Source organism: Callithrix jacchus, chromosome 4 (assembly GCF_049354715.1).
Source record: "Callithrix jacchus isolate 240 chromosome 4, calJac240_pri, whole genome shotgun sequence".
Taxonomy (NCBI): Eukaryota; Metazoa; Chordata; class Mammalia; order Primates; family Cebidae; genus Callithrix; species Callithrix jacchus.
In genome coordinates, this window is record NC_133505.1 from 97,061,422 (window position 1) to 97,071,274 (window position 9,853).

General features: G+C 40.4%; 1 pseudogene; it reads right to left on the bottom strand.

Moving 5' to 3' along the window:
• Positions 1 to 366: 366 nt before the first annotated feature.
• LOC144582271 (keratin, type I cytoskeletal 18 pseudogene) lies at positions 367 to 1,753 on the bottom strand (annotated as a pseudogene).
• Between the last annotated feature and the right edge of the window lie 8,100 nt (positions 1,754 to 9,853).

The window sequence follows — 9,853 nt, forward strand, 5'->3', positions numbered from 1 at the left end:
TCACCTATATAGAGTTATCTATCTCTCTCTATGTAGTTACTCTATATAGTTATTTCATTTTCCATGATGTGATTATTTACTGCATGTGTGTATGAAAGTATCTCATATACCCCATAAATATATGCACCTACTATGTACCCACAAAAATTTAAAAATAAAAAGATTTTAAATTGAAAAAATATATTAAAAACAATATATAGTACCCATTAACCATCCCCATTTCTCCAACCCCTACGACCTTTCCCAGTCTCTGGTAACCATCCTTTTCCTCTCTATCTCTATGAGTTCAATTGTTTTGATTTTTAGCACCCACAAATAAGTGAGAATATGAGAATTTTGTCTTTCTGTGCCTGACTTCCTGACTTATTTCACTTAACATAATGACCTCAAGTTCCATACATGTCTTTTTTTTTTTTAACCTCTGAACTTTTTATTGGCCTCCTGCTCCCCAAAGGATCCCCTGCTTCTGCTGGCTTAATGTCTCAGAACGTTGGTGTTGTTGGTCTCAGACACCACTTTGCCATCCATTATCTTTTGGATGGTTTGCATGGAGTTGCTGCTGTCCAGGGCATCACCAAGACTGAAGTCCTCGCCATCTTCCAGCAGGTGGTGGTAGGTAGTGATCTCAGCCTCCAGCTTGACCTTGATGTTTGGCACGGCCTTGTACTCCTAGGCCTGGTGCTGTCCCTCTGCCCGGGTCTGTGCCAGCTCTCACTCCAGATGCAGCAGAATCCTGTTGAGCTGCTCCATCTGCAGGGTATAGCTGGCCTCCACCTCCCTCAGGCTGTTTTCCAAGCTAGCCTTCAGATTTCTCTTGGACTGTACATCTCAGCTCCGTGAGCATCATCTTGCAGCTCCAACCTCGGCGGACTGGTGACCTTGGGTGACCACTGTGGTGCTTTCCTCAATCTGCTTAGACCAGTACTTGTCCAGCTTCTCTCAGTTCTTCTGACCCAGGTCGTCATATTGAACCCTGATGTCTGCCATGATCTTGGTGAGGTCCTGAGATTTGGGGGCATCTATCTCCATCATCAACCCAGAGCTGGCAATCTGGGCTTGTGGGCCTTTTACTTCCTCTTTGTGGTTCTTCTTCATGAAGAGCAGCTCCTCCTTGAGAGCCTCAATCTCTGTCTCCAGCTGCAGCCAAGTGATACTGGTGTCATCAGTGACCTTGTGGAGCCCCTAGATGTCACTCTCCACAGGCTGGCGCATAGCCAGCTCTGTCTTATACTTCACTCTAAAGTCGATCAGCATCTTGATCTCCAGAATGATGCTGGCATCGTCCACAGTATTTGTGAAGATCTGAGCCCTCAGGTCCTCATTGTTCTTGAAGTAATGGCTCCAGTCTCTGACCTGGGGCCCCTCCTTCTCCAGGTGCTCCTGAATTTTGCTCTCCAGCTTCCAGTTCTCAGTCTCCAGGCTCCTTATTCTGTCCAGGTAGGAGGCCAGGTGGTCATTCAGACTTTGCTTGGTTTCCTTCTCATTTTGAATGCTCCCCTTTCCTGCCAGACCCCCAGCCATCCCTGTGGCCAGGCCCCCAGACCCTATGCTGCCCCAGAAGCTGGTGGAGCGGGACATGGAGATCCAGGAACCAGAGCCCCCAGCACCTGCATAGACACTGGCCACCATGTTGCTGACCAGCTGGGCTCTGTAACTGGGTGCCTGGACAGAACCCAGGGACTGGTAGTTGGAGGAGAAGGTGGAACAAATGGTGAAGCTCATGCTGTCCAGGGAAGAGAGCAAGAGGTCAGGACTCAGCCTTTGCCAATGACCTCCATACCTGTTTTTTCAAATGGCAGAATATCATTCTTTTTTTTAATGGCTGCATAATTCCCCCATGTGTATACATACCACATTTTCTCTATCCAGTGATCTATTGATGGACATTTAGGATGCTTCCAAATCTTGGCTATTGCAAACAGTGCTGCAACAAACACGGAAGTACTGGGCTTTCTATATTGCTGAGTTGCCTGTTATTCTATCTTAGCATCATTATTACCCTGCATTAATTATGAAAGTTCTATAATAAATATTTATGGTTTGGATAAGTTTCCAAATTTGTGTTTCTTATTTAATTCTGTCTTGATTCTTGGCTCTTTTCATCATATAAAATTTCATGGCTGTTTTTCCTTTTTTTAAGGCAAAATTTCTAGAATTTTGATTGGGTTACATTGAATCTAAAAATAAATTTTGAGAAAGTTGACAATCTTTATATTATTGATTTTTTTCAATCCCCAAAGATAATCTATTTCCCAATCCATTTATGTATCCTCTAATATTTCTTAACAAAGTTGTATCTTTTTCCCCTCAGAGATTTTTTACATTTGTGTAACATTTGTATAATATTGCTACCTAGTCAAGTAATATTTTTATCTAATTATAAATCATTAAAACATTTTTATTTCTTCAATTTTTTTCATCTATTATGATGATTATATGATTTTTCTCTTTTACTCTGTTAGTGTGGTAAATTGCTTTGATTTAAAAATGTTACATCAAAATAATAAAAGCTATTTATGACAAACCCACAGCCAATCTCATACTGAATTGGCAAAAAGTGGAAGCATTCCCTTTGAAATCTGGCATTCGATAATGATGCCCTCTCTCACCACTCTTACTCCATATAGTATTGGAAGTTCCAGCCAGAGCAATCAGGCAAGAAAAAGAAAAAAAGGATATTCAATTAGGAAAGGAGGAAGTCAAATTGTCACTATTTGCAGACAACATGATTGTATATTTAGAAGTCCCCATTGTTTCAGCCCCAAATCTCCTTAAACTGATAAGCAACTTCAGCAAAGTCTCAGGATGCAAAATCAATGTGCAGAAATCACAAGCATTCCTAGACACCAGTAGCAGACAAACAGAACCAAATCAGGAGCAAACTCCCATTCATAATTGCTACAAAGAGAATAAAATACCTAGGAATACAACTAACAACGAATATAAAGGACCTCTTCAAGGAGAACTGCAAACCACTGCTCAAGGAAATAAGAGAGGGCACAAAGAGATGGAAAAACATTCCATGCTCATGGTTAGGAAGAATTTGTATCATGAAAATGGCCATACTGCCCAAAGTAATTTATAGATTCAATACTATTCCCATCAAGTTATCAATAACCCTCTTCATAGAATGGGAAAAAAACACCTTAAACTTCATATGGAACCAAAAGAGAGCTCGTATAGACAAGACAATCCTAAGCAAAAAGAATAAAGCTGGAGGTATCATGCAACCTGGCTTCGAACTCTACTACAAGGCTACAGTAATCAAAACATCAGGGTACTGGTACCAAAACAGAGACATAGATCAATGGAACAGAACAGAGGCCTCAGAGGCAGCACCATACATCTACAACCATCTGATCTTTGACAAACCTGATAAAAACAAGCAATGGGGAAAGGATTCCCTGTTTAATAAATGGTGTTGGGAAAACTGGCTAGCCATGTGCAGAAAGCAGAAACTGGATCCCTTGCTGATACCTTACACTAAAATTAACTCTAGGTGGATTAAAGACTTAAACATAAGACCTAACACCATAAAAAAACCTAGAAGAAAACCTAGGCAAAACCATTCAGGACATAGGCATAGGCAAGGACTTCATGACTAAAACACCAAAAGCATTGGCAACAAAAGCCAAAACAGACAAATGAGCCCTAATTAAACTCCACAGCTTCTGTACAGCAAAAGAAACCATCAGAGTGAACCAGCAATCAACAGAATGGGAAAAAATTTTTGCAATGTACCCATCTGACAAAGGGCTAATATCCAAAATCTACAAAGAACTTAAACAGATTTACAAGAAAAAAACAAAGCAATTCAAAAGTAGGCAAAGGATATGAACAGATACTTTTCAAAAGAAGATATATGTGAAGCCAACAAACATATGAAAAAATGCTCATCATCACCGGTCATTAGAGAAATGCAAATCAAAACCACATTGAGATACCATCTCACACCAGTTAGAATGGCGATCATTAAAAATTTACTCTACAGGTAAGAAATGAGGCAAAAAGATTTTTCCGTGCTTATAAAAGTTAGAGAGGCAACTGCCTCTCCCCTTCTAAATGGGTTTCCTTAGAAATGTAAAGGTCTTGAGTCCTAACCCAAATCCTTTGATGTGGAAATAAAATTCTTCAGGAATCAGATAGGTCCAGGTGTCTCCAACCCAGAGATATCTCTAAGTTCTGGTCTTCATCTCCTTTGATGTGTAAATCTGTAGAAAGTTCATGTTCCCTGTCATTTTCAGTGCTAATGTAGGTGTCTGTCCTGGGATTAACTGTTTGGCTTTTCTAGAGGTAAGAAAAACTTTATTATCCTTTGAATCAGTACAATTAGGGAAACACATGGCTACAGAGCTCATTTTTATATATGTGAAAATGTTTCTATGATAATTAAAAGGAAACAATTTCTATCTTTAGAGCTTATGTGTTGTAATGTCTCAGTAAGAAATCGAGCAGGAAATCCAGAGAAGTTTTGTTTCCTCCTCACTGGCCCAAGGAATGCTTTTTATGCCACCTTGGGAGAAAACGAGGACTTTGCAATTGGTGTTCCTATCTCTTACCCGTGGGTTTGGACTTATTCCTGGAGGGGAGCTACTCTCCTCTAATAATAAAATACAGTAAGTTATCATTTTCGTAGAACTCCTGAAAACAATGAAATGCTTCTAGTCTCAACATGCCCACTTTTTATTTTTGGTCAAATAAACTTTTGATTTTCTTGAATCTAAGCTGGTCATTTTGCTTATAGATTCCTTCCTAGAAGGCTAGCTGATAATTACTTATACCCATAGAATGATCAGATTTCCTTGCATCAGTCAACTATTGCTGAAGAAATGCTACATGACAAGCCCACTAACCTTAGTGGCTCATAAGCTTTTTTATTTTTATTTTTATTTTTGAAAGAGTCTCACTCTGTCACCCAGGCTGGAGTGCAATTAACAATCTCAGCTCACTACAACCTCTGCATGCTAGGTTCAATCAATTACCCTGCCTCAACCTCCTGGGTAACTGGGATTACAGGTATACACCACTGTACAGGTATACACCAATGCCCCGGTAATTTTTGTATTTTTAGTAGAGACAGAGTTTCACCATGTTGGTCAGGCTGGTCTTGAACTCCTGAGCTCGTGATCTGCCAGCCTCGTCCTCCCAAAGTGCTGGGATTACAGGCATGACCCACTGTGCCTGGCCTGTGTGTGTGTGTGTGTGTGAGCATGTGCACACTTGATATTTGACTGGATTTGGCTGAAATCAGCTGTGCTTTGTTCCAGCCTGAGGTTGGGTTCAGGTTTTCTCCACATAACTACTTGTTCTGCAAAGAGTGGTTACTTGTGGTATGTTCTTCTCACACTGGATGGCAGAGAAACAAGAGGCTGGCAGACAAATATGTTTCTTAAAGCTTAACTGTAGAACAGGGACACTGTCACTTTCACCCACATTCACTGGCCAAAGCCAGTCATCTTATCAATCCCAGTATCAATGGGGTGGTAAAGAGTTTTCTCTGCACATAATGGAAGACAACTATTCATGGCCAAGGGCATGGAAGTCTGATTCTCTTAATGGAGGAAAGAAAAGGATGGGATAAATAATCCAATCTGTCCTACCAGGTTTTGATGTTTAGGATAACTTAGAAATCTCCTAAGTAGTAGATATTTGAAAGTGGAATTTGCTGTCTAAGAGGGATGTGGCAGAAAAACAAATATGACAGAGATAGATAGCTGTCCACCAAAAATGTATGTTCTCCCTTCTCCGGAGTGGTTATTTTGCTGGAAAGCAGATAACTGACAGGGAATACACTTTCCAGTCCTTTTTGCATTCATGTATGGACACATGACTAGTCTTCACCCATGCAGTGTGGGCATAAATAAGCACCACTTCCATTTTGAAGTGCAAGAATGTCTTTTCCTTCTTATTATGTTAGCTAGAAACAGAGGGCTCTGAGATCCCAGAAGAAGATGAATCCACGATATCCATAGTAGCCTTGCTTCCTCAGTTGCTCTCTAGAGAAAAGCCGCTTGCCATGCAGAAACGTCCACTTTGACTGATGAGGAATGTTGAGCCCAGGAGATTTTGGTATCTATTAATTACAAAAGCTCATGTTACCTTCACTATTCTAAGTAACTCAACAAGAAAAGTAAAGTCATGTGGCAGCTGGGCAACAGGAAAACAGTAACTATCTAGATTTGAAAAAAGGTCATAGCTTCCGATTCCTGCTCTGCCAATAAGGAACTGCTTGACACTAAGGACGTTTTAAAAACAAAAGGGTTTAGGGTTAATCTTTAAGGTCACTTTCAGCTTCAAGATTTTAGTTTCTTCCCTCCCTCCCTTCCTCCCTTCCCCTCCCCTCCCCTCCCCTCTCCCTCCCTTCTCCCTCCCCTCTCCCTCCCCTCTCCCTCCCCTTCCCTTCCCTTCCCTCCCCCTTCCTTCCTTCCCTCCCTCCCTCCCTCCCTCCCTCCCTCCCTCCTTCCCTCCTTCCCTCCTTCCCTCCTTCCCTCCTTCCCTCCTTCCCTCCTTCCCTCCTTCCTTCCTTCCTTCCTTCCTTCCTTCCTTCCTTCCTTCCTTCCTTCCTTCCTTCCTTCCTTCCTTCCTTCTTTCCTTCCTTTTGAAACTGAGTCTTGCTCCGTCACCCAGGCTGAAGTGCGGAGGCGCTATCTAAGCTCACTGCAGCCACCATCTTCACCTCCCGGGTTCAAGCAGTTCTCCTACCTCAGCCTCCTGAGTAGCTGGGATTACAGGCATGTGCCAGCATATCATGCCCAGCTAATTTTTGTATTTTCAATAGAGATGGGGTTTCACCATATTGGCCAGGGTTTCAAGGAGCCCTTTCCACAATCTTTAGAGTATATGGAGCAGAAATAACATTCTGTATCTTACCGGACTCTAACAGACAGAAATTGGGCAGGCCCTTTTCTGGGAGAGCGTGAATAAGAGAGACTTGTTTTTCATTCCCAAACAAGGCCCTACAGTGATTTGAACCTCAGCATCAGGGATGGATTAGAAACATCTTTAAGTGGCTTTGGGTAAGTCATTTAAACCTTTGAGCCTTGGTTCCTACCCACATAATAGAGATACGATAGTGACTTTGCAGCATGGTTGTGAGGATTAAATGAGCTATTACACATAATTCCATGCTGCAGTGGTTGGCACATAATAGTCATATAATACACATTCATTATTATTATTGCAGTTATTCCTGTCTAGTTTAGGTTAGAAGTACAGGGTCTCCCTGGATACAGGCTACTCACGGGACTAGAGAATTGAATGATTAAAGCCCAGGAAAGATTGAAGAAGGTATCTTTGTGGAGGGCCTAGAGTCATGATAATGAAACCCAAATGACATAGATCTAGCACTGCAAATCCACTGGGCTTAGAAATGACAGGAGAGGGTACTTACACTGTCAGCATCTTAATACGTCAGAGAACTTTAAACAGATTTTCTAGGTTATGCTGTCCAAGCATACACAATGCTAAGTAACTGCACAGGGAAGTCATGTATCTGAGTGATCATCAGAGAGTTGTCTGCCTTGTTTTGCTTTTGACAGCCACTAAAGAAAGCAAGGAAACCAATGAGACTTTAAAATTTAAAAATGAATAATAAAGGGATAAGTCTTTGGAATAAGGTTAAGAGTAGCAATTCAAATCTACTGTTTCTAATGACCCTTATATTTTGAAAGAAGAAAGCAGCTCCTGCCTGAATCTTCAAGACAGCCTCATTGTGCTACTAGGGGCCACATAGTGTGAGTCACTTATTGAGGGCAGATGGGAGCCACAGGCCACTTTGTGCCAGGGAGGCTTTTAAACATGAGAAGAACTGAGTTTTGCTTGGAGATCAATTAGACAAAGTTAAAAATTCTCTTGAGGGAACATATGGGATCTCTGAACCATATCCAAATAGCCAAATCTCCCTAGCAGTAAAGATGCTCAGTGCCGTCTTTGCCATCTTCTTTGTCTCACTTGGATCTTTTCTCTCCCTAATAATATCAGGTGTTACCTTAGGTTATCATTTTTGATACAATCTTGAAATTTGTTTTGCATGCCTAAACCACTTCTTTATGTAGACTGCAAAATTTGTGTGTGTGTGTGTGTGTGTGTGTGTGTGTGTTGGGGGGCAGTGATTATTTCATTTCATGCAAATCTAGGGATCTTCAAATGTGACTAGCAAAAAGTTAAATACCAGGAGTTTATTTAAAAAAAACAACAACTAATTGAAACGAGTTTCCAACCACCAGTATAGAGGACATTCTGCATTCTTTCATTTGGTAAAACGGGATTATTTTTGAGCTTTTAAGGCAATACTGAAGGTATCTTAAGAATGCAAATTCAGAATTTACATTTCTATTTTGTCCTAACGCAGCAGCAGCACAAGATTCCCTGAGTTGCCCACCAGATATAATATGGTGGAACTGTGGGAGTTGAGAAAAAGACAAGTTAACTTGGAATATTCTTGACTCTCTGAGTTCAACTCTGAATAGCATATACTGGAGTCAACATTTTCAAATTGCCAGTGATAAGTAGTTTTAAAAGCCTACTTTTTTTTTAAATTATGCCAGTTTAAAAGATGCAATTGCAACATAAGTCACCTGCTTTAGTGAAGTCTAGTAGATAGCTTTTGGTATGTGAAATATTTTTGTAAAAGCGGAAGAAATGGTAGGAAGAGTTGTGTTGAAAAAGACGAATTCTACTGTCTCGGTGATTTATTTTCTCTAATGTACACTCCCTTTGAAAAGGATACTTGGTTTAGAAGGGAAAGGAAGATTCATGCTCATAATGTGAGAGTTCTCTGAAAACCTCTTTTCCTATTGACCCAGGATCCCTATTTTACTTTGCCTTTCAGTGCTAAATTTTCTCTAACTACTATGACATTAAAAGAGACATATGAAGAGTCACCTTGATTAAAGAGGAATGATTGGGTCAAATTTTGCCTCTGGGTTCCTGAGCACATTTTTAGGAACCGATTTGCTACCAGATTTGTATCTTCTGTTGACTCCTTAGGTGACACAATTTATAATGCCCATAAATGGAAGACTAGGCGCACTTTTAGGAGTTAACAGGCTCACAGTCATTTCATTGCAAAGACAGTCCTTGATAGAACAATGAGGAAAGTAATTATGATCTACAAAGACTACAGATAATTACTATACTGATGAGTACCAAGGCGTAAGACCCTTTCAGGGTCATAGAGAGCACAGATAGAGTGCTAAGAGCCTTTAGGATTTGCCTCCTAAGGGTAAAATGTACCCTTGATTGGGTAACACCTATTAACCCTATGTGTTTTATGATTCTGTTTGAAGTGTGAAGATAGAGATACTAACAGTGGATAGGAAATTGGATTCGATGTTGGAAAGAGTCATTTGAAGGAAATATCAGGGACACTGAGAAACAACTTCATGTTCTCAAAATAAACTCACTAATAGAGGGCTGGCTTTGTGCTTCCAAAGTCTCTAGCTGTTGATCGGTGCAATAGCTGTAAATTTCTTGATTACAATCAGCAAAGTTTTTCCCAAAGGACAATAATGGCCTCAATTGAAAAGTCTATAAGCAAGTTAGTTTGGACATTAAGACATGGCTCTTAGCTATACAAATAATGAATTTAAGTCTTGCAATTGAACTGAGTGAAGCATTGTCCCTCCTTTTGCTACTTTTCTCTGATACTCAACCCCAACCACAATCGTTTAGCTTGAAGTTTGGTTATCTAATTCTTTTTACTATCTTACAAAACAAATTAATTTTATAGTTTCTTTCACTGCACTTCAGTCGAGCTTGTCTTAAAGTAAGGATAGTGTTATTTAAGATTTCCTTATGTCATGTGAGACTAATTGGTCTAATTCATTATGTAAAAAACTATATGGGCCATGAG